General features: G+C 40.4%; 1 protein-coding gene across 7 annotated transcripts in view; it reads right to left on the reverse strand.

Annotated features, from left to right (window-relative positions):
* The window catches only part of LOC129776108 (A disintegrin and metalloproteinase with thrombospondin motifs 20), a 536521-nt gene that overhangs the window by 424238 nt on the left and 89606 nt on the right, over positions 1-22677 (reverse strand). Inside the window, exon 2 of one of the 7 annotated variants that reach the window (XM_055781516.1) lies at positions 8774-8819. The exons of the other annotated variants lie outside the window; for them this stretch is intronic. The gene's annotated coding sequence lies outside the window, so the exon portion shown is untranslated. The remainder of the gene's footprint in view (positions 1-8773; positions 8820-22677) is intronic. 7 annotated transcript variants of the gene reach the window in all.

Below are 22677 nucleotides of genomic sequence, written 5' to 3' on the forward strand. Positions count from 1 at the left end.
CGTCGGCATTATCCTGTCCTGGATGGCTATCATGTCGGCTTCCACTACTGAAGAGAGTTCACCACGCGTTAGCCACAGATTAGATGCGGCCTTGTCGACGTGTGGCCGGTCCAGTTGATGGGGGTGGGCACTGCCTTCTGCTTCCAAGCTGCAATCTTCTCCTCCACTGTCTGCAGATTACAGTTGAGTTGGTACTCCGCTTGCGCCAAGTGCAGAGCGCTGTATCCTCTGTCGGCGGCGCAGATAGCCCGGTATAGCGCGTTTTGGTTGGCGCGTTCTGCGAAGTACTCGCGCAGTTGTCGTACCTGGGCAACACACAGTGCAGATATGTCGACTATTCCAAGTCCCCCTTCTTTGCGTGGCAGTGCAACTCTCTCCAGTGCCGATTGAGGATGGTGCATTCCGGCCTCTTTAAATGCTTTCCTCATCCTCCTCTCAAGGTCCTCTAGGTCAGTTTTGCTCCATTTGACTACACCAAAACTGAAGGTCAGCAGGGGAACCGCGAATGTGTTGATCGCGCGTACCTTGTTCCCCGCGTTGAGGAAAGTCCTCAGGACACAGTTCACTCGACTCAAGAACTTGTCTCGCAGTTCCGTCTTGATGTCGGAGTGGCGAATCCCGGTGAGCTGTCGGAATCCAATTATAGGATTCGCCACAAACCATGTCTCTTATGAACTCGCCGTCATAGACCTCGTAACCTCCGGATTCGGTAAGCTGCCCTTTCAGCAGATGGACACAGCGGCACTTGTCGAGGCCGAACTCCATGCAGATGTCCCTGCTTATGTCTTCGACAACCCGGATAGCTACACCTAGACGCTGACGTGAATCAGCGTAGACCTTGAGATCATCCATGTAGAAGGTATGGGTCACTTCTTCGTGGGCGCCGTCGCCATACCTTATTTTATAGCCATGACCTTTTCTATTGAGCGTCCTACTGAGGGGGTTCAGTGCCAGACAAAACCAAAGCGGGCTGAAAGAGTCGCCTTGGAATATCCCCCTCTTTATCTGCAGCGTTCTAGACTGTAACACATTTTCCCCATCACTGAGGTGCAGAGACGTGCTCCACTGCCTCATCGCATGCTGCAGGAACCTAACGACGACGGGATCAATCTTGTAGAGCTCCAATACCCGGACGAGAAACGAGTGAGGTATGGAGTCATAAGCCTTCCTGTAATCGATGTAGGCCATACTTAGGTTCCGCTGGTTATATACCGCCTGGCCGACTATGGCTGCGTCGATGATGGCCTGGTCTTTGCAGCCATGCGTATTTTTCCTGCATCCTTTCTGCTCTTCTGCGATGATGTGATGCTGTTCGCAGTGAGCAGAAACTTTGGCGGTAATTATGCTGCTCAGTATTTTGTACAGACTCGATAGGCACGTTATCGGTCTGTACTTTGATGGGTTCAATGTGTTGCTGTCTTTCGGGAGGAGGAAGGTGACGCCACGGGTGGCGAATTCAGGAAGGTTGTGTGGGTCACGTAGCACCTTGTTGAAGCACTCAGCTATCTTTGGATGTGCGACGGTCAGCTTCTTGTGCCAAAAGTTCTGGACACCATCGGGGCCCGGTGCTGCCCAGTTCCTCAGGTACCGCGAGGCTTCGCGGACATCGTTCTCTCCGACGATGATAGCTGGCATCTCTCCAATTTCACCACAACTCTCCTCCTCCCGTCTTAACCACATTTGCCCGTCGCGATGTTCTACTGGGGTCTCCCAGATACCAGCCCAGAAGTTCGTCACATCGCTAATATCTGGCAAACCTTCGCGGTAGTCGGGCTTCTCGTCGCTAATGTGGTCGTAGAACGCTTTCTCGTTATCTCTGAACATCCGATTTTGTTCCTGGCGCTTTGCAGAGTCAGAGTAACGTTTCAGCCGTTTTGTAAGGACGCTCAATTGCTGTACCAGTGTGTCGAGTTTTTCCGTCAGCTGGTGAGCTCCCAGCTGGCGAAGTTCAGTAGGCCGCACGATCACAGCAACTTGGCGACATAATTTCGCCGATCTGCTGCCTCTTTTGTACGCCATCAGTCTTCCAATTGCGGCGCGCTTGTTTAGGATCCGTTGCTCCAATCTCCTTCGCCATGGAGGCTCACGCCTTTCACTTTTTGTTGGAGCAGTCTGCCTCTTGGCCTAATACGGTATCCTAAACTTTTGGCGGTCGCCACAGCAGCACAGTAAACTTTCAGTTGCAGCTCCTCCATGTTCTCAGCATCAACCAAGTGCAGCAGAAGAACGTGCTCGTTCATGAGCTTTACTGCACTTGTCAGCCTGCGGGAATGCTGTAACTTCGGGATCCTGGGGCGCGACAAAGGGTCCGTGTCGCGGAACTGTGAGATCGCCTCGTCGTAATGGAAGACCAGATCGCGTAGTAGTTGTTGATCTGGCTGTGGGTCTTCCGGCTCAGGGGGTTGTTGTACTGTGGCCTCCACTGGTGCTGATTCGCGTGCCCCACTCGCGAATGAATTGCTCAGCCGTACTGAACTTCGTCTCGACACATCGCTTGCTCTGCTTGTTCTGGAGCTTAGTTCTCTCTGCACCTGCTGCTTGATCTCGTCGACTTGCGTTTGGGAGAGCATATTGTTGCGTACAATCGCTCTACGCCTCGCGTTCATCGCGTTTTGGTCAAGCCTCCCGACGAACTCTGGATACGCTTCCTCGAACATTGCGAGTATTCGAGGGCGACCGCTCATGTCCGTCTCCAAAGCAGTGCAGATGTAATAGGCGCGGATCACGAATTCGTTCATTTCGTGTGTCCACATGATCCGTCGCCTAGTAGTACCCACAAGTGTGGACGACTGTCGTCTGACAGTCGCAACACGCCTCGTAGGCGCAGCGTTTCGTTGGTGATGTCGATGGCTGCTGTTTCCGTGTGGCGGTAGCTCTTCGGGTTGAACCCGGCTGGTGGCCCGCTCTTGCACATCGCCCTCCAGCCGCTGGCCGCTCGCTCTTACTCCCGTTCCAGGACCAGCTCCAGTTCGGGGACCCTCCTCGGGCGATCGCATTCTAAGTATTCTTCGTGAACGTAGCTCCATTTTCTGGGTGTATCTCCTTTGCCCGGGAGACAGCGGGTTGGCAAGGCCTCCATGACCCGGGAGGCCTTCCCCGGGAGAGATATAGCGCTCTGACTCGCTCGCACCCCCTCACTTAGCCACTTTCGACACCCGTTCTCGGAGCCAAGACCAGGTGTGTGTTTCCAGTTCACGCCCGATCTAAAAATGTCGTCATATGATCTTCGTGGAGGCGTGAGATAGGAACATTTGAGACCAACGGGCAGGCTCCTACCCTAGTGTTGATCCCCATTTGAGAACCAATTTATAATTTTTTTTTTTTTTTTTTTTTTTTTTTAAAGAGACTTTGCCTAATGTGGCATTCGCCTCTGAGATACTATTAAACATGCAACATGTACACGATTGAAATTCGGCTCTGTTACAGCTAAAATGCTAATGATCCTAAATAAATAAACAAATGGGATAAAAAATCGAGGGGTTGTATCCGAGACGCGACCGCTTAGGGCGTAGGATTACGTAATATTTTTATTGAAATTTGTTGGTTTATCATTTCGGATATTATTTGCGAATATGTCGAAATTTCATAAATAACTTTATAGTAAAATGTTCCGGGGACCCTGAAAAGGTTTAATGGTTTGTCTGGTTTTGTAGAATCATTTCGAGAAGCAACGATACAGGGTAACTTCGATATAACGTACATTTCACTTTCAAATTGTACATTGTATCGAATTGTACGTTATATCGAAGCATAATAATGGACTCACAAACGTAGCCTTAAATACATTATTGTGTTGCTATTTTGGTTAAATTAATGAATAAATTCAATTAGAAGACGAAGCCAGACTTTCTCATGATGTTTCCCTTTGTACTGTTGATTAAAACTTGATTCATTTAGAATCCGGAATCACAAAACCAGCTGTATTTCGGGATTGATTAAAGGTACAAACCATGTTTTTGCATCACAACACAGATAGTTCATTGTTCTTTCAGAAAAAAAATATTCAAAAAAAATTCCTTTGCATTTTAGGAATGTGTACGTTATATCGAGGTAAAATGTACGTTACATCGAGCGACGTTATATCGAGGGTACGTTATAACGAGGGTACGTTATATCGAAGTTTACCTGTACTTCCTTGCCTTTGCGAGAACAATACGCTTATTGATCACATGTCGCAATTTGTTTCTTTATAACAATGCACACATTGCACTTAGTATTTAACGAGAGGCATCTTTCGTGCATCGTCATTCAATAAGCATCAAACACGCGTCTAACAGATGCACACAGTTGCAGCGATAAAAATGAAACATCGCGAGAATGAGCTTGTTGCATCAGAACAGAGCCGATGCACACGAGAGCAAATACGAATGGCAGCTGAAAGTATCGAAGGTGTGCTATTCACATGTATAGGAAATGAACGACTTCTATGTTTCGCGCAACGAAAACAAGCAACACACTCAAAGCCAAACACTGATGGATAGAAGTGACCTATGATCTCTTCTCTTTTTTCGCCTTTGCCATGGCTCGGATGGTTGTATTAACCCTTTCCCGTACAACGTCGAGTCTCACTCGTGGTGTACTTGCATAACATAGGGCGCTAGAACGCTCAGCAGAGTAGTGAAATCACTTGATATGTGACGTATTAAATAATACGGGAAAGGATTAATTGCAATTCCAGATGAACTTCAAGTGAAACATTCGCTAGCGTTCACAGCTCGAGGGGAAACGCAAAACACAAAACGAACAGAACTTTTGTTGTTTCGGGCATAGAAAGATTCTGAGAATTTTCCTCAGAGGATATGCAATACTTATACGCTAGCGACAGCTTACTTACTATGCAAAGGTGGAGTTTACTTCGTAAATATTCTATTTTCGCTATCCCCCTTCGTTGTTTCTATTCTAGCGGCTGCATAAGTTGCCCGTTATTGGCAGCTCTGTTCGGGAAATTTAATAAATGGACAGAACAAATATATGGGGAAATGGGAATGTTTCCAACTTTCATCAATTTATACCATATACAGACTATGGGATTGTAATGTATAGCATATCAAACAAATCTTAGTCCTACGTCAAAAAATCGTCCAAACCATTCCCTAAAAAATCTATCCGATGGTGCAGAGTCATCACGAACTTCCACAAGCTTTCGATGCGTTTCAGCTTCGCTTTTCTTCCATGGAAACATAAAATCAAAACTTCCCGCATATCTCTTGGTGCATATTTGCAACGAAACTCGACATTTTCAACGCAGTAAAAATTGAACTTGTGCAAATCTCAAAGACTTGTAAACAATATTTGGTTGACAGATGTCAACGCTTCAAGATTCAGCAAAAATCAATTGTCGCCGCCAACTATTTATAGCCGTCTTGTGGAAACGGAACCGATTATGTTATACACCCTAGACCCGAATTGTTGTCGTTGGACTACTTTTTTTTCAATTTACTTCAAATATTATTTCAGAATACATTTAGAATACAACGAAATTCTATGAAAAGCACTATAATAGAAAGTTTTTTCTTCTTTTTTTTTTATCTTTATTTTAGTAACTTTCAACGCTTTTGGCTGGTTCGTCACTTTTTACTCCCACTTTTGGAAGAATGTCGGGAGTGAGAATTGAACTCGTGACCTTAGCATGAGAGGTATGAATTAGGTTAACCGGTTTTACCGTTACCGTTATTACCGGTAATACCGGGTCATTTTCCATTATCGAATCACCGGTAATTTTACAATCGATAACCGGTAATTTCGGTAATTTTAATTTTTACACCATGAATAATATTCGCCTTTATGCCACTTTGAAATATTACTCTAGAATCTAAATAAGTTCGAGAAAACCAACTGGCAGTGTTGCGCCGATTCTACGACCTCCGACCTTCTGTTCAAAGATAGCTGCTCGATCTCGATACTCGATGCTCTCGAACCAATTCTAGATGCTGTTGAACTGCTATGCCGGAAGATCTGCACCCTTTATGAAACTGGCGTCGGATTGCAATTTATGCTAGAACGGCTATCTGCATTCTGCTCGTGGTCGAGGCACAATTAATGATGACTTCGGCGTCTTCTATCGAACTTCACGGACTGCATTGAACAAGCAGGCATTTAAAATCGTTCGTGATTTGATTAAATTTGACGATTATGGTATTGGTTCAGTAGCTGGATAACAAGAGGGAAAAAACCCACTGGAAGATCCAGAATCTGTTGAGCATCAAGGAAAAGCTTGACGATTGCAGCAATCAAAGGTATCAACGTCCAGCCCAAGTTCAATGTCTATAAACGGATTGATGAAAATCCTCAGACATTTTTTGGTACAGAGGGCATCAGAGGCAAATACATGGCAACGGTATTCGATGCTCTTCGTACTGTTCGCCCAACATCATTGGACTCTGAACGTCCGTTTTCCTCTTCTGGAAATTTCGGTAGAGGGAAATCAGGGTAAACCCGACACCTCCTGGTTTTTCCAATTAGAAGACTTTTTTTGCCATTTTTTACGTTCCGATTCACCCTACAGATGCGGAAGTCGCTTTACTGTCAAAACCAACCATACAACAGGACCGGTCAGTAAACAGGTCCGTGTAAAATTTTGCTAGTGGAATTTAAGTGTTTTTGTAGGGAAAATTTTGGAAAATTCGATACTTCCGTGAGCCTAATTCATCTTTGATCATTGTTCAGTGAATTTCGTGAGACGGTAGGTGGTTTTTTTTGATTATCGATAATGGAAAACGATGTTTTGAAATTTCGAACCCATTCGGGGTAACACCGACACCTTCAGTCAGGGTAAAACCGACACCTGGTTTGTGTTCCACTGACAGGAAAAATGCGTCCTTACTTTTTGTAGATGTCTTGTGTTTATATTTGGAAGACAAAATGACAGAACTGGATTGATAAAACAGCCAAAACCAACCAAAAAGCCTGGAAGAGCTTCAACACTCATCGGCACAACCCCCTTGGTTGCTCACCTAAGCTGGAATCAAAACTCTCGTGTTTACTCCGGACCAGGAGTAGGAATTTGTCCATCACCTGCTTATTGTAACAAGTTTAACAAGTTTAACAAGTCTTTAAAGGTTTTAACCCGACAGGGTGTCGATTTCACCCGCACCCTCATTTATTTCACCTAAAAACATCAGTTTTTGTATTCTATCAAAATTCGAGTTCTACTCAAAAAATGATTAACAGATACTGTAGAATATGGGAAGTCTTGTGGAAATGTGTGGAAATCCTTAGGGTGTCGGTTTTACCCTGATTCCCCCAAATGAGATCCGATTTAGATTAGAAGATGACAATATTAACATTATTTGTGTTCTTAAGTATTAATTTAAACAACAAACTAAGTTGCAAAATCGTGCAAAATGTTTTCTTGTAAACTAATGTCTCTAACCGTTTCTTCATGAAAATGGTTTTGTTCAAAGTATTGTTCAACCGGTAATTTGCCGGTATTACCGGTAGTGAAATTTTCATTACCGAATAACCGGTTATTGAAATTTTGGCACGGTAATGCAATCCCTAGTATGGATGTTACCACTACGCCAGATCGCCTCCACAAATATCAGAGATCTGCAAAACCGCCACTTCTCCGATCAGTAGCAGTTCACGAGGAAAGCTAAGCGGAACAGCGAAAAACCCTTCATCGAACAAAGCCTGGTAGTCAGTCTTTTCAATCTGTCATCTGTTTCAAACTATCGCTCGAGAAGGCGGAAAATAAAAGAGCAAGTTCTCAGCACCAGCGGCAATAGCAGCACTGACGTGTGTTGGGAGAAACAATGTGACAGCCTACCTCCAAACAAAAACAAACCGATGGGCGACGTGTTGCGGTGACGGTGGGAACTGTGGTGTGATCAGCGCTTTCTTAAAGATGAAATAAATTGATATTCGCCGTCTTGCCGTGAAAAGCTATGCAACGGCGAAACTGTCAACGTCCGAAGCCGTACGCTTATCTCCCGTGCACACTGTTTGGAAGGTGTCCCCCACGGAAAACATTCCCCGCAAGGCTGGGCGAAACAATTTCCTTAGTTTAGTTGGGGAAAAAGTTTAATCTCGATAAGGACAAAGCATTCGTGTGGAATTCCGGCAATTGCTTCATTACTGACACGAATGGGAATCGATACAGTGAGCCGATATAGTAACCACACTGTATGTTTGAAAACACCTATCGAGTTTAAGCTGGAATTTAGGAAACAATCCTCGGACTGACCATAAAATAATGCGAGACGTGAAGCAAAAATATTGACCACAGAAACTCTCGGGACGTGTGGAATGCGAATGCCGCCGGCACGGAGATAAGACAATGGAAGCATCGGCAGAACAACTGCATCGGATGGATTCCCGCCAGGAAACCAAGCCACCGAGAGTTCCTGCTGCGAGATTGAATTCGATGATCGCAAACTAAAGCAGAAGGGTGCAGCAAAAAAACGAACATGTCCCGAGGAATCCCATTTGACCATTTTTTATTCGCTTTGTTGCACCCACACCCACCGACATGACCCCGACAGAATCGGTCTATCGTTGATATACGAGAGAATTATGCCAGAATTTGGCAGATGGGTTGTGAGTGTGGACTATGGCGCTGTGGAAGCCGGAGATTTGTCCCCGCCATGGGTCCTCACAGCGCTCAAAATCAACAAGGCAACCGGCTAACACATGGAATCGCTCGTCGTGTCGTCTACAAGCGATTTTTTTTGAAATGGGAAGGAAGAGTGGCGCGTAATTGCCGGGTTTCGAACACGACGATTGTAATTGTTGGTCTTACGACTTTCGATGAAATATGGCAATGATGTGTTACCTTAATTTATGGCGTCGCTCGCACCCGTGCGGCAATTGTAATGTACCTGGAAGAGTGGAGAAAATAGCCGTCATTAATTATGTGCGAACTTGATGTGACTCAGCGATAAATAAAAAGAAGTAAATTCTGAAAACGGGAAGAAATCTATGAGAAGCTATGAGATGATTAAGAATTTTTAGGATCTATCAAAATCCCACGATTGCATAGTTCAAGTGAATCATTAATTTACTTCATTATTTCACAATTCGTGCAGACTCAATTGATATTCATTACAAGTATTCGGCGAACTCTGAAAAGCCCCTCACACAATTAGAAAAACGATCTTGGGTTATCCCGAAAAAAAGATGCTCACAATTATTTATAATTTCGCCAGAGTAAACGACAAACTTCCACAGTTTAGTTTAGTTCTTGGCCTCCGCTTGAAGCCGAATACTTTGCTCTCCTAGCCAAAACATGACCACCCCGGAATTCACCCATATGTTTCAACTTCCCCCGAAATTGGCCAGTATTCGCGCGCACCTCGCGCTCTCTGTGAGTCACATCCCGCATAGAGTAGCGAAAATTTTTCGTCAAACACCACAAACCTCCACGCGCTGTTTATATAACAGCCCGGGGTAGTGATTTAGCAATTCAAATTGGTAAAACGTGTTTCCATGTGCGAACTTTATTTGGACACTCGGGCCGGTGCCGGCAGCGGTTGCGATGTCGGCGAAATGCTAAGAGTGTCGATTTGCATTGCCCGATATATGTATTCATCCAATATCCGAAATTGCGCTAAAGAGGGACTTGTGTTTGTGTATTTGTGATTTGAATCGGTTCAAACCGGCGGAGGTCCGATGTAGGTATGGCTTTGACCGTGACTTCTTTAACGTGTCTATGCTCCGTCACTGGCCCTGGACGAATCCATCAATCGTGCGATGACCGCCATCCGATAGCCAAACCGTCGTGAATTGGAGTGTGGTCATCGTCACACCGAATTCGATGTCCGCTGGGGATTTCGTAGGAGCTTGGACAATGAGCGTAAAGGGGAACAGGAATATTTGGATCTTCCTTATATAATATAAATATGAAACTCTAGTCTCATAGAATCCACAATTCTATAGTAGCGTCCTAGTTGTCGGTTCTAGGATTTATTTACACCATTGTAATAAAAAGGGTCTTGGATTCAGTGATGAAAATTTCGTTACAATCTGTTCTGTTTTTCAAAAGTTGTGCGTGATTAAAGCCATGAGAAAAAAAAACTGATTTTGGACATCCACGTCGAAAATCCGACCGAAAAAAATCGCCGAGCAAGATAGTTAACTTCTTGATGACGCTGTAAACAAACTAAATGACAAATCGTACTCAAAATTGACTTTAGGATCTCTGACAGTAATACCAACATAAAAAAATGAAAAATGTTCAGCATCAGTTCAATTACAAATTTCCGGAATGTAGAGGCAGACTTTCATATATTCAAATTTATTCTACATTCTAAATTCTCATTATTTTGTTCTAAAATCTTTCGTCATCTTTCACGCAGCTTAAAAATTCTGTTCTCCCAGAATATTTTTGTTTTCTTGTATTTTTCATGCTAGCCAAAGTTTAAATTTTTGCCATTGAGACGATCTTTTGACCGTTTATATTTTGTTTCCAAAAACCTGCAAATTCACTGCAGTGAATTTCAGAGAAATCAATATTCAGAATTTTCTTCAATTCATCGTCCATATTTTGGAATGAACTATACTCACCAAATAAGGAAGGTCAATCGGCAGTGGATGAATTGTTGATTTTTTTTTTAATTTTGATGTTATTTGATTCGATTATAGATATATTTACTATAACTTCATAAATAAAGTTAAATCTACTTTGATTCTGACGAGCAAATGTTATATAAAAAAATATTATATTGACTTTGAATTCAAAAAGTTTTTAAGTTTGAATTGAATTGTTGAATTTGTCTAAATCTGCTGTGTACGACATTCCTAGGCATTTTCATTAAGGAAAAACCTCCGTGAAAATGGATCAGTGTACGCGTCTAGTGGAACTAACAATCGGAGGCAGGATTGCCAACTATAATTCTCGAAAATCAGGAAAAATAAAAATCAGGATAGCTCAGATAAGGTTGTTCGGAAAGTTCGTACCAATGTTTGGGAAAACAAAAGCACGATGTTTACAGCCTATCGAATGTATACCAGGTTTGTGTTCTTTAGAAAAAAGCTTTATTTATAATCTAAATTTATATTACCGCCTTCCAAATAGGCCCCTCCTGAAGTAATACACTTTTTCCAACAAATAATCCAGTCATCGGAAATACTTTTTGTACACCCAAAATTGATTTTTAGCTCATGTTTTGTCATCCCAATTTATGATATTAAATGAGACATAACATAACAGAAAATGTCATGACTCACAAATACTAGTAAGGCGTCGTGCACAAATTACGTAACGCTAAAAATACGGATTTTTGACCCCCACCCCCCTACGTAACGCAATTTCCTATCTCTAATACACAGAAAGTAACGTAACCTTGACCCCCCTTCCCCCCTTATCGCGTTACGTAATTTGTGCACGACGCCTAAGCATTTGTATAATATACATGGTACAGCAATATAAGATTAATACGAGCGAGCGAAACAAAAGACAAATAAGCTTTCCGCATGCTTTGCCACATACACGACCCAAACCGAGATAGATATTGTTCTCCTTCATGCGCTCCTTTTTTACTCTTAGAAAACACTTCCCAACTTCATTTTATAATCAGGTGCAATATTATCACATATTTGCTGAAAAACTTCTTGAGCATCATTAGCCATGTGGATAGCGTGGTCGTGTAAATTAACTTTGCATTCCAGCCGGCCTAGGTTCGATCCCCATTGACGTCGTATGAACTTTTTTTTGGCACAATCCCAAATGAAATGAGAAAAGAAAACAGAAAGAGATGTCTGCACGCATACATACACACCATTTTTAAGCTTTCAAAATAGCTCATTATTTGCGCATTTGACTCAACAGCACACTAAATGGCATCAATGGAATTGCCTTCAGATCACGCAGCGAATTCGTTTTTATGTGCTGTCAAAGCGGGTCCCACAATGCGGTGATTTGAGTTTTAGAAATGCGACAAAGACACACAGAGCCATATCTGGAGAGTACTGAGCCTGTTCAATCAAATTCATGCCATTTTCGGTCAAAAATTCAAATTTTATTCTGTATTCTACATTCTCTTAATTTTATGCTACAATCTTTCGCAATCTTTCACGCCGCCTAGAAATTCTATCCACCTTGATCATGTTTGTTTTCTCGTACTTTTCATGCTTGCAAGAATTGAAATTGTTGCCATTGAGAGAACTTTGCAGGGATCTTTTGATTGTTCCTTTTTTAAAAACCTGCTGCAATTCACTGCAGAGAAATAAATATTCAGAATTTCTTTGAATTCGTCATTCATATCATGGAATGAATCTATACTCACTAAATGAGGAAAGCATATCAGCAGTGTATAAATTCTTGATTTTTTTAAAGTTTTGATGTTATTTGTTTCAATTATAGATATATTTACTATAATTTCACAATTAAAACTAAATCTACTTTGAATCTGACGAGCAAATGTTATATATAAAAATATTATATTGATTTTGAAATCAATTTTTTTTAAGTTTCTAAGTAATATTACTACACTCTGAAACGTAATCCTTCACCTATAACTTTGCGATTACTCGTGCATACACATCAAACAAGGTAATGTTATTCTTCAAACTCAATCTCGTTATTATTTTTTCAATCCGTCAGATATTCTGGTTTCATGAAATTATAAAGCACTGTTTTGAAAAGCCTCGAAACATTTGTGCGTAGTGTAAATAATTTGGTGTTTTCGTTCTGGAAGAGCTTATTCAGGTGATTTGCAACGATAATAGATATTGATGAAAAAAGAGGTAGCATCAGGAGAATTTAATTTAATGTAAGCATTATACAGGGTTTTCCAACTTTTAATTCCGAAAGTAAATTGAAATAAAACACACTTAGAATTCGAATTTCGATGAAACTTTTATTTCAAATTAAAGTTTGGTTTATGCATTTATGTGTGAAATACAACATCATTCAAATGTCCACCTAGGGCTTCCTCGCACACCTTGATCCGGAACAGGTAATTTTCGATAACTTTTCGGCACATATGGGGCGGTATCTCGGTCATAACTTCACGAATGTTGTCTTTCAAATGTTCAAGAGTTTGCGGAGAGTTGGCATAGACACGGTCTTTCGCATAACCCCACAAAAAAAACAGGAAGTGGGTTATATCTATGGTATAACCGCAAGGGTGACGTAGGACTATCGTTGATTTAGAGATCATTTGTATGAAGTTGAATCTGAATTCATTCTGAATGAATGAATATTTGGAGAACTTCGAAAACGAGAGCGTTACGTTGGAGGCACAAGGTTTTATGCATCCAATATTGGATACGGAAATATCCTACTGATGGGGAAGAATAATCTTCTGAAGCTATCCTGTTAATTGCGATTGATTGAAAAACCACAAAACCAAATGTATTTGGTCACAATGTTACATGGATAGAAAACATTCAATTAAACTCTTTCACATGAATATATTTTGAAAATTCCCAAAGGAACTGGCAGATTATTTTCAGTAACGATTAGATATTTCCACATTTTCCTCGATACTGGAAGCCCACCAGTGGTTAATGCCAACTCGATAACCACCTGTTAATAGCACTTGATTGAAACATATTTGGTCACAGTGTTAGATGGATAGAAAACATTCAATTAAACTCTTTCACATGAATATATTTTGAAAATTCCCAAAGGAACTGGCAGATTATTTTCCAGCAATGATTAGATCTTTCCGGAACTTTCTCGATGCTGAATGGCATCCTAACGGAAAGAGTTCTGCGCGTGTATGTGTCGATCCTTCGCCGTCCACCTCCTCCAGCACGTTAGGCAACGATGTTGTCTAGTCGATGTCCTCACGAAAAATGAATGTGTCTCACCACCAGAATATCGCTTAAGTATGCTTTTTGTGTGTGATTGAATCGAGAGAAGGTGTGGTTTACGATGGCAATTTGGAAGGCAAACTAGAGGGGAATGAACTCTCTGAGCTCGGAACTTTCGGCGACTGAGCAATAATCGATTGCGGGCGCATACAATATTGGATACGGAAATATCCTACTGATGGGGAAGAATAATCTTCTGAAGCTATCCTTTTAATTGCGATTGATTGAAAAACCACAAAACCAAATGTATTTGGTCACAATGTTACATGGATAGAAAACATTCAATTAAACTCTTTCACATGAATATATTTTGAAAATTCCCAAAGGAACTGGCAGATTATTTTCAGTAACGATTAGATATTTCCACATTTTCCTCGATACTGGAAGCCCACCAGTGGTTAATGCCAACTCGATAACCACCTGTTAATAGCACTTGATTGAAACATATTTGGTCACAGTGTTAGATGGATAGAAAACATTCAATTAAACTCTTTCACATGAATATATTTTGAAAATTCCCAAAGGAACTGGCAGATTATTTTCCAGCAATGATTAGATCTTTCCGGAACTTTCTCGATGCTGAATGGCATCCTAACGGAAAGAGTTCTGCGCGTGTATGTGTCGATCCTTCGCCGTCCACCTCCTCCAGCACGTTAGGCAACGATGTTGTCTAGTCGATGTCCTCACGAAAAATGAATGTGTCTCACCACCAGAATATCGCTTAAGTATGCTTTTTGTGTGTGATTGAATCGAGAGAAGGTGTGGTTTACGATGGCAATTTGGAAGGCAAACTAGAGGGGAATGAACTCTCTGAGCTCGGAACTTTCGGCGACTGAGCAATAATCGATTGCGGGCGCATACAATATTGGATACGGAAATATCCTACTGATGGGGAAGAATAATCTTCTGAAGCTATCCTTTTAATTGCGATTGATTGAAAAACCACAAAACCAAATGTATTTGGTCACAATGTTACATGGATAGAAAACATTCAATTAAACTCTTTCACATGAATATATTTTGAAAATTCCCAAAGGAACTGGCAGATTATTTTCAGTAACGATTAGATATTTCCACATTTTCCTCGATACTGGAAGCCCACCAGTGGTTAATGCCACCTGTTAATAGCGCGTGTATGTGTGTGTAGCGATATCTTCCCAGGGAACCGTTTGTGGCATCACTCTCCTCCTGATAGATTCCCTTCTGGCCTAGGGTGCACAAACAGGCTCTTGGTGACACCGTTCATCCGCGCTTTCATGATAAATAAAGAGCTTCACCGCAACAGCGACAACATGCTCCAATCGCTGTTCAATTAGAACTGAGTGGATTTCCGAGCGCCGCTCGCTTATATACCGATTGGTGATTTCAATAGCCTGTTTTGAAAGCAATTTTAAGACTATTGAAACAAGTTTTTGGATCAAAAAGTAACAAGTATATAACGCGTAGACATTTTATCTTTCGAATGAAGTGTTTATCATACCATTTTGTTCAGTTGTTTAGGAGCTATTAACGCTCAAAATCTCGGTCTCCGGCGTAACGCTTTCGTTTTCGAAACTTTGATTTTACACCCCGGTATAGAAATGAAAGACGTAGTCCTACGTCAAAAGTCTAGCGGGTTCAAATCGCATGATCTGGACGGCTAATTGGCATCACCAAAACGCGAAATTATGCGTCCCTCAAATTTCGTTCGCAATATGGCCATGTTCGGTCGTGTTGTGTGGCACGTGGCGCCGTCCTGCTGAAACCACATGTCATCCGTATCCATATCTTCAATTTGTGGTAAAAAAAAAATCGGTTAACATGCGGCCATAGCGCTCACCATTCACAGTTACCGTCTCGCCGTCCTCATTTTCAAAGAAATACGGACCCGATGACTCCACCATACCATAATGCGCACCAAACAGTGACTTTTTGCGGATACAATGGCCTCTCAACAATCACGTGTGGATTTTCTGAGCCCCATATACGGAAATTTTGGGTGTTCACATAGCCACCGAGCTCGAAATGTGCCTCATCGCTGAAGAAAATTTGATGCGAAAATTCAGCATTTTGCTGCTGTTGTTCGTTCACCCAATCGACGTATGCCCGACGCATTCCATGGTCACCACGCTCTAATTTTTGTACCAGTTGGACTTTATATGGATGTAGATGCAAGTCCAAATGAAAAATTCGCCACAATGATGTGTTTGACAAGCCCAATTGCTGAGCACGCCGTGGAATCGAAACATTTGGGTCATCCTCCACACTGGAAGCAACAGCAGCAATATTTTCGGCCGAACGCACATTACAATGATGCACAGGTTTCACAATATCCGCTACGGATCCAGTTTGTTCGAATTTACGCACTACATTAGCGATTGTGTGCTCTGTAGGCCGTCCATGACGACCAAATCCGTCCGTAATGCTCGAAAAACATTTGCCGGTTTTTCATCATTTTTATAGTATAATTTAACAAAACTAACACGTTGTGCGATGCTAAAACGATCCATATTGTAAAATGGCAGACATTCAACTAACGATATGACGCTTTGGTTGACAGCTATGTCAAACGGTTGTCAGCGCAGGACTGTATACTTTCGGAAGCCCGAAATGGAAAACCCTGTACATACGCGGACCGGAGAACCTTTATGACAGTTCTCATTTCCAACCAGGAAAACTTTAACAGGTAATCCCGTATATTTTTTACGGATAATTTTCATTCTGATAAAGTAAAAAGTAAAAAATCAGGAAAAAGCAGGATAATTTCTGAAAAATAAGGCAAAATTTATTGTCTGTCAGGATATCAGGAAACATGCTAAATTGTCTGGAAAATCCTGAAAAATCAGGAAAGTTGGCATCTTTGATCGGAGATATTGAGAACAATGATGGTAACACAGGGTTTTCGGATAACGATGTCACTAAAAAACGAGGAAGGCAACCCAATGTGCCTGTAAGATATATATTGGCTCGGTTAGATCTTGATTACATGTCCCAAATCTATGTTTTTTGCTTCAAGTTATCGATCTTCGCGTGTGATTGTCAATCTTTTTCCTAAAGAAGATATGACATTCTTCCATGCTCGGGTCGACCGTGATAAATCGGTTTCCTACTATATTCACCATAGAATTAGGTGAATGTGATAACATATAATATTATTAAAAATATAGTCAAGAGTTTAGCTTCTGAAAACCTATGTAACTGAGCCAATAACAATAAATGAACTATTATAAAAATAGATGAACTATTTAAAAAAAACAGGGGAATCCATTCACGAATCGCTGCCCATCAAAACCCCGCCCCGTTGTACAACCCGCTGAGCTACCTGTTACCTAACACCTAAAATCCACGTAAGAATCGTGATAAGGTGCAGCACTAATTTCTATGCGCTAACTCCGTTACAAGCACTAATTACCGTAATATGCTCTGAGGAAACATAAGAGTGACATAACATAATGTAAGCTGAGGGGGAGATATGATATTGCACTGTCTTTTTTTTACGCGGGTACCGCGTAACAAACCGCGTTAATTGGAAAATCCGCGTTAATTGGAAAATCCGCGTAAAAAAAACCTCATAAAAACCACACAAAAAAACCGCGTAAAAAAACCTGAGAATAATTACTATTAATTTTAAAAAATGCTTTTCTCTCGACGTGAAACAATTTTCTTTTTGACAGGAAGATATGGGGTGTAAAATTTTTTTAAACAAACATTTGAATAGTTTTAAAATATTAAGCATTTTCTAGACGCGCTGAATCACACGTTTCGATTAGTCCGATCTGCCTTTCAAATTGTACCGGCCATAAGGAGCGACTAAAATAGCAGCGAAACTACCACTGCGCAAACAATCGTAGCTTTCCATCGTGCAAATCATTCCATCCAAGGGAAATAAGAAGAAAAAGAGAACGAGGCCACCATATAAATATCGGTTTCGCTCTAGTCCTCATTCTCGCACCAGCTAGCGAGCAGACAACAGTCTTTCCTAATACTGATATTACATACAACGGTTTTGTTCGATACAATGGAAGATATCGTACATTGTGCACGTCATGACAAGAAGCGAAACATTGCGTCGCAAGTCCTACCTTGGTTTTATTCTCCTGCCAGTCAGTATTCATAAAAATAGCCTCGCAAAGCGATCAATCATTTTCTAACCATGAAGTAGTCGACACCAACAAGCAGAACGAAGAAGAATCCGAAAATTCAATATCGGTAACAGGAGCGGCTTCCAAGCAGCAAAATCAACACCAACAATCTTAGCATACGCAGTAACATCGACAGCAGCAGCAAACGAGTTTCAATTCTGCTGTCACAACCTGAACTAAAATACAAGGTGAAAATTTGTTTATGCTTCGTTCCTATCGCAACGTGTTTAGTTGCACCAAGGAAAAGGGCTAATTTGTCAGGGTTTTTTTTTCAGAACTATTTTACCATCAGAGTTTCCGTTGTGGACTTGCATGTTCAAGCCAGTGTTGCCACATGTACAGATTTATCTGGATAGGTACATTTTTTTTCGTTTCTTGGTACAGATTCTTTACGGATTCTTTACGGATTTCTATCATGAAGGTCAGATAGGTACAGATTTTTCGAGTGTAAGCCTCAGAACATTTCCAACGCTTCAATGTAGTATTAGATGAGTTTTCAGGTTTTCTATGATAGGGATATACAAAATTCGGAAAACGCATTCCGTACCCTAAAAGTGAAAGGAATTTCCGGAAGACAGTAAATGTTTTTTTTCTGTTGTGATTGCTATCCTCCCCGCCGCCACCATACAACTGATTCGGAACGGATTTCCTGTTGTCATTCTGCGAAAGATACTCCATTGTTTAATTTGTGCATTACTTCTGTGGAAAAAATGTATTTGAGAGCGTTTGAGATGTAATTTTGCTATGAGATACAGAAAAGCTTCTTGTATATTAAATAACAGCGAGCCACTGACATGTACAAGTCAATGCTGAGGCTGAGAGTTGATTTGAAAAATTTATTGCTTCTAGAATGGTTAGCACCACTCAGTGCAGGCAACTAGTTTGCTTACATTACATCTCACCGTATAGAAATATGAATAAGTAGCAGAAAAATTAATTATGTATTTAATGGTTGTTCTTCGGAACGCTTATAATTCCATTTAATTCATTCCATTTCTCAAAAAATTCCTAGGTCAAGCGTTTGAGCACATTTCCACGCATTTATTACAACAAAGAAATATATTTTTTGAAAGAAAATATTAAATAATTTTGAAATAAAAAAAGTTCATTTTTCAAATTTCCTACCTCTGCGCCATTTACTCATCTTGTTGAATAAACCTCATGTTAAGGTACTGTAATGTGATCGATAATGAAATCTATGATAGAGAATGAGCTGATAACCATGATCGTTCCCTATCATAGAGATTGTTTCTACGATTCGGTAATAACCCAGCTAGCAACCGGTCGGCAGCGAATGTCCGAAATGGCCTTTCTCAAGGCTGAAAGTTTAGTTTTAGTTTTCCAACTTAGTCTTTTTCGAAACTAAATACAAATGAATTGGAAAAGTAGAAAGCCTCCATAATTGAAGACAACATAATCGTCGTCCCCAAAACATCCCCAACGAATTACAAAACCTCAACAAAATAAACCAAGAAAAAAAAGAAAACAAAAGGAAGTGAGAAGGAGTTGAGACTCCTACGAAAATCGAATCCAGCAGCACCAACGCCAATGTTAACTCCGAAGATTCTTTTCAGAACCCCCAAAAGGTTCATAACAAGATAAGATTACTTCACACACAAGTCACGTTACCATTTGAAGTAACCGAGTATAGTAAAATAATATACATATATATATATATATATGTATATATATATATATATATATATATATATATATATATATATATATATATATATATATCCCCAAAACATCCTATATAAATTGACAGCCCTTGGTGTAGTCCTTCGTCTCCGATGTATCCGATTATGTTCCCAACATTACAACATTTCTTGAAATTATTTTTTTAATTTTATTCAAACCCAACCGAAACTTTGTTGGTTTAACGATTCCAGCATGTTCCCTCATTAATCGTCATGAAACTGGCAATGTCCACACATAACACATTAACACCACTCGTGCATCAGTCATGGGGCCCAAAAATCCATGCAATACCACATGTAAACATTTAGATAAAAAGATAAAAAATGAATGATAAGGAAAAATCTAAATTCGAAAATAGCTTTCCCTTTATTAATCGCACCAGCATCCAAAGTGATAAAAACTGCTGGCTGTGTCACACCACATTCCGGCGATGCCGGAGAAGGCAAATAAGAGTATTGCTGCAGGCCGAACATAATCGGTGAAATTGTTGCCTAATCTTTTGCCCACCATGACCAGCAACCGACCGTCGTCGGATTTGGGAGGGAAATAAAAATCAAACGCCCGTTTATTGGTTTACAATGATGGATTGGGGACATGGACGCATTAGATGGGCGTTTAGCCGTTTATAGAATTTTGAATTATTGCATCGATACCGATTCCCACGTACACGATACAATGATTTTTTTTTTGTTTGTTCATTGGAGGATTTACATTTTTAATGCGTTTTATCGTGTGACTATCATAAACCCACCAGGGTATCGATCTGATGGTGTGGAATTCACGATAAAGAGTTTTTATGGATTCATAAAACAAACAAAAGATACACACACGGTCGGAAATGGTTAATGAAGCAAGCCGAATGTTACAGGCGGATAGAGCTATGTAAATTCCCAAGAAAGCACGTTCCATTTCTATAATTCCACGACCCCTCATCAATCGAAACCCTGTGTTGCATCTTGCTTGTCACGTCCATTGTCATTTGCAATCAACCTTCGTGAAGTATTTCTCCGCTCGTGGAACGCGAATTCCCTACTGTTGTTTTCAAAGGATGGTTTTCCATGGTATCAACTGAAAACCTGGAAAATAATGGAATACTTGGGCACATAGTCGGTTACCTGAAAATTACACCTCATGTGAAGCAATTGCAAAGATAATCGTTGCTTCCAATTTCCTGGTGAAACGAGAAAAACATTTCAACAGATTCTCAAATGTATTGAAGACATAATTTTGCTGGCGGTGAGCCGTTAGGTTTCATGATATGACCAATGGGATTTCCAATTGAAATAAAAATAATTTCAGCGAAAATTGATGCGCAATATCTTTCTTGTCAATTATGAATAGAACGGAAGACCATCACGATTTTTTTTTGCATTAAATACGCATCCTCCGGTTTCGATTACCCAGTGCACTATTTTTGCAAAAAAGGTCAGCAATGCTGGCGTGTAAATTGACCTCAAGTGATGCTGGTTTGTTGGCATACTCCTTAGACTTAACATAGACCCAAAGTCATAATGGCACGATATCGGTGGTTAGTCACCATTTCACGATATTATCACCGAAATGTCTGTGCAATAAATACTTCGAAACTGTGGCTGTGTGGTATGTTGAATCGCCTGGTTGAAAAAGGATGTCATCACCTTCAATTCATTTTCGAAAAGAAAAATCAGTCTACAGTGCAAGATGTGGTTCGCCATTGACGGTAGCTTTGCGACTCTCGGCGTTTTCGAAAAAGTACGTCTCGATGATAGCAACGTACAGTCTTCCGAAAAACACTTACACGTGTGTACCCGATGTTAAATTCCTTGTTTTATTGCACACGAACATGCTTTTCGCTATTGTTCAATGTTTATCCAAAAAACGCCCAATGAAACACAAATATTAACATGTAGAGATGACACGCGTTTCTCACATCATCAACAAACATGATTTTTATAATACCAGTACATCAAAACATACCACATACCACATACCACCCGTTGTCGCAGTATTCATTGCTCTTTTTTTCCTTTCATGCACGGAGAAAAATTATTCCTTCTAAAACATTTCTTTGTAGAATACTTTTTCACAGAAACTAACTAAAAATTCAGATGGTATTGCAAAAATTGTTCGTTTTTGTAAGCAATTGTATTGAGATTTTCATGCCGAGTACTACGCCGTGACTGTATTTTCAGTGGCAAGTTCGGGAATAAGTGTATATTAGTGCAACAAGCTGGAATGAATTTTCTATGACGAAAAATCCCCAGGGCACTGACTTTTTTACTATGCAATTTGTTTGAAGTTATCGAAACTGACTTTAGGACTTTGCATGCATTGGTAACAAGTTTGTTTATGAATCTCCTGAACCACATCAAGTAGTAGAAACCATTGTGAAAGAGTTTTACTATACAATTCAATTCAATGCAAAAATCGCAAAAAAAAACAAATATTTTAAATAATTAAGGGCTTCTACAATTGAGGAGGTCGGTTTCGAACCACCTTCTCCAAGCAAGCCTGATTCCGTTCTGGTTTTTATTTTCATGCTTCCTGATTTTTACAAATTATTCTTGATAACTCTACTTCCTATTAATACATTCGGATTCCTAATGCGTGGATTCGATTTTTCGCAAGTAGAGCGAGTGTTGAACCTAGATCTTGAGGATTTAGAGGCTTCAATATAATAATACAGCCATTCCATGCCAAGCCGATATAGTGGTTCTCAGATTTTCGTGGAAAGTGACAATTTTGTTCTTTATTGCAAAACATTAGACTCGTGTTTTTCATTTTTTTTTACTAGGGAGACCATTTCCATTTTAGTGTGATCCGAAAACCAACTTTTCTCTTTTTTTTCCAAAATGATTTTTTTTTTCAAAAATTCATTACTTTTGAACTACTACACCGATTTCGAAGATCGGTATATCAAATCAAAGGCAATTAAATAATCTACGTTGAAAAATTATTTTTTATGGTTTTCATGCTCTCAGGACCAAGGTTGCTATATTTTTTTTATATTTTTTCTTGGAAGCTGATGTTTTTTTACAAAACATTTTCAAAAATCAGATTGGTGATTTTTTTGTTTTTAAGTTATGATTTTTTGAAGTTTCTATGTTTTGGTTGCAAT

The sequence above is a fragment of the Toxorhynchites rutilus genome, chromosome 3, assembly GCF_029784135.1.
Source record: "Toxorhynchites rutilus septentrionalis strain SRP chromosome 3, ASM2978413v1, whole genome shotgun sequence".
Classification (NCBI taxonomy): domain Eukaryota; kingdom Metazoa; phylum Arthropoda; class Insecta; order Diptera; family Culicidae; genus Toxorhynchites; species Toxorhynchites rutilus.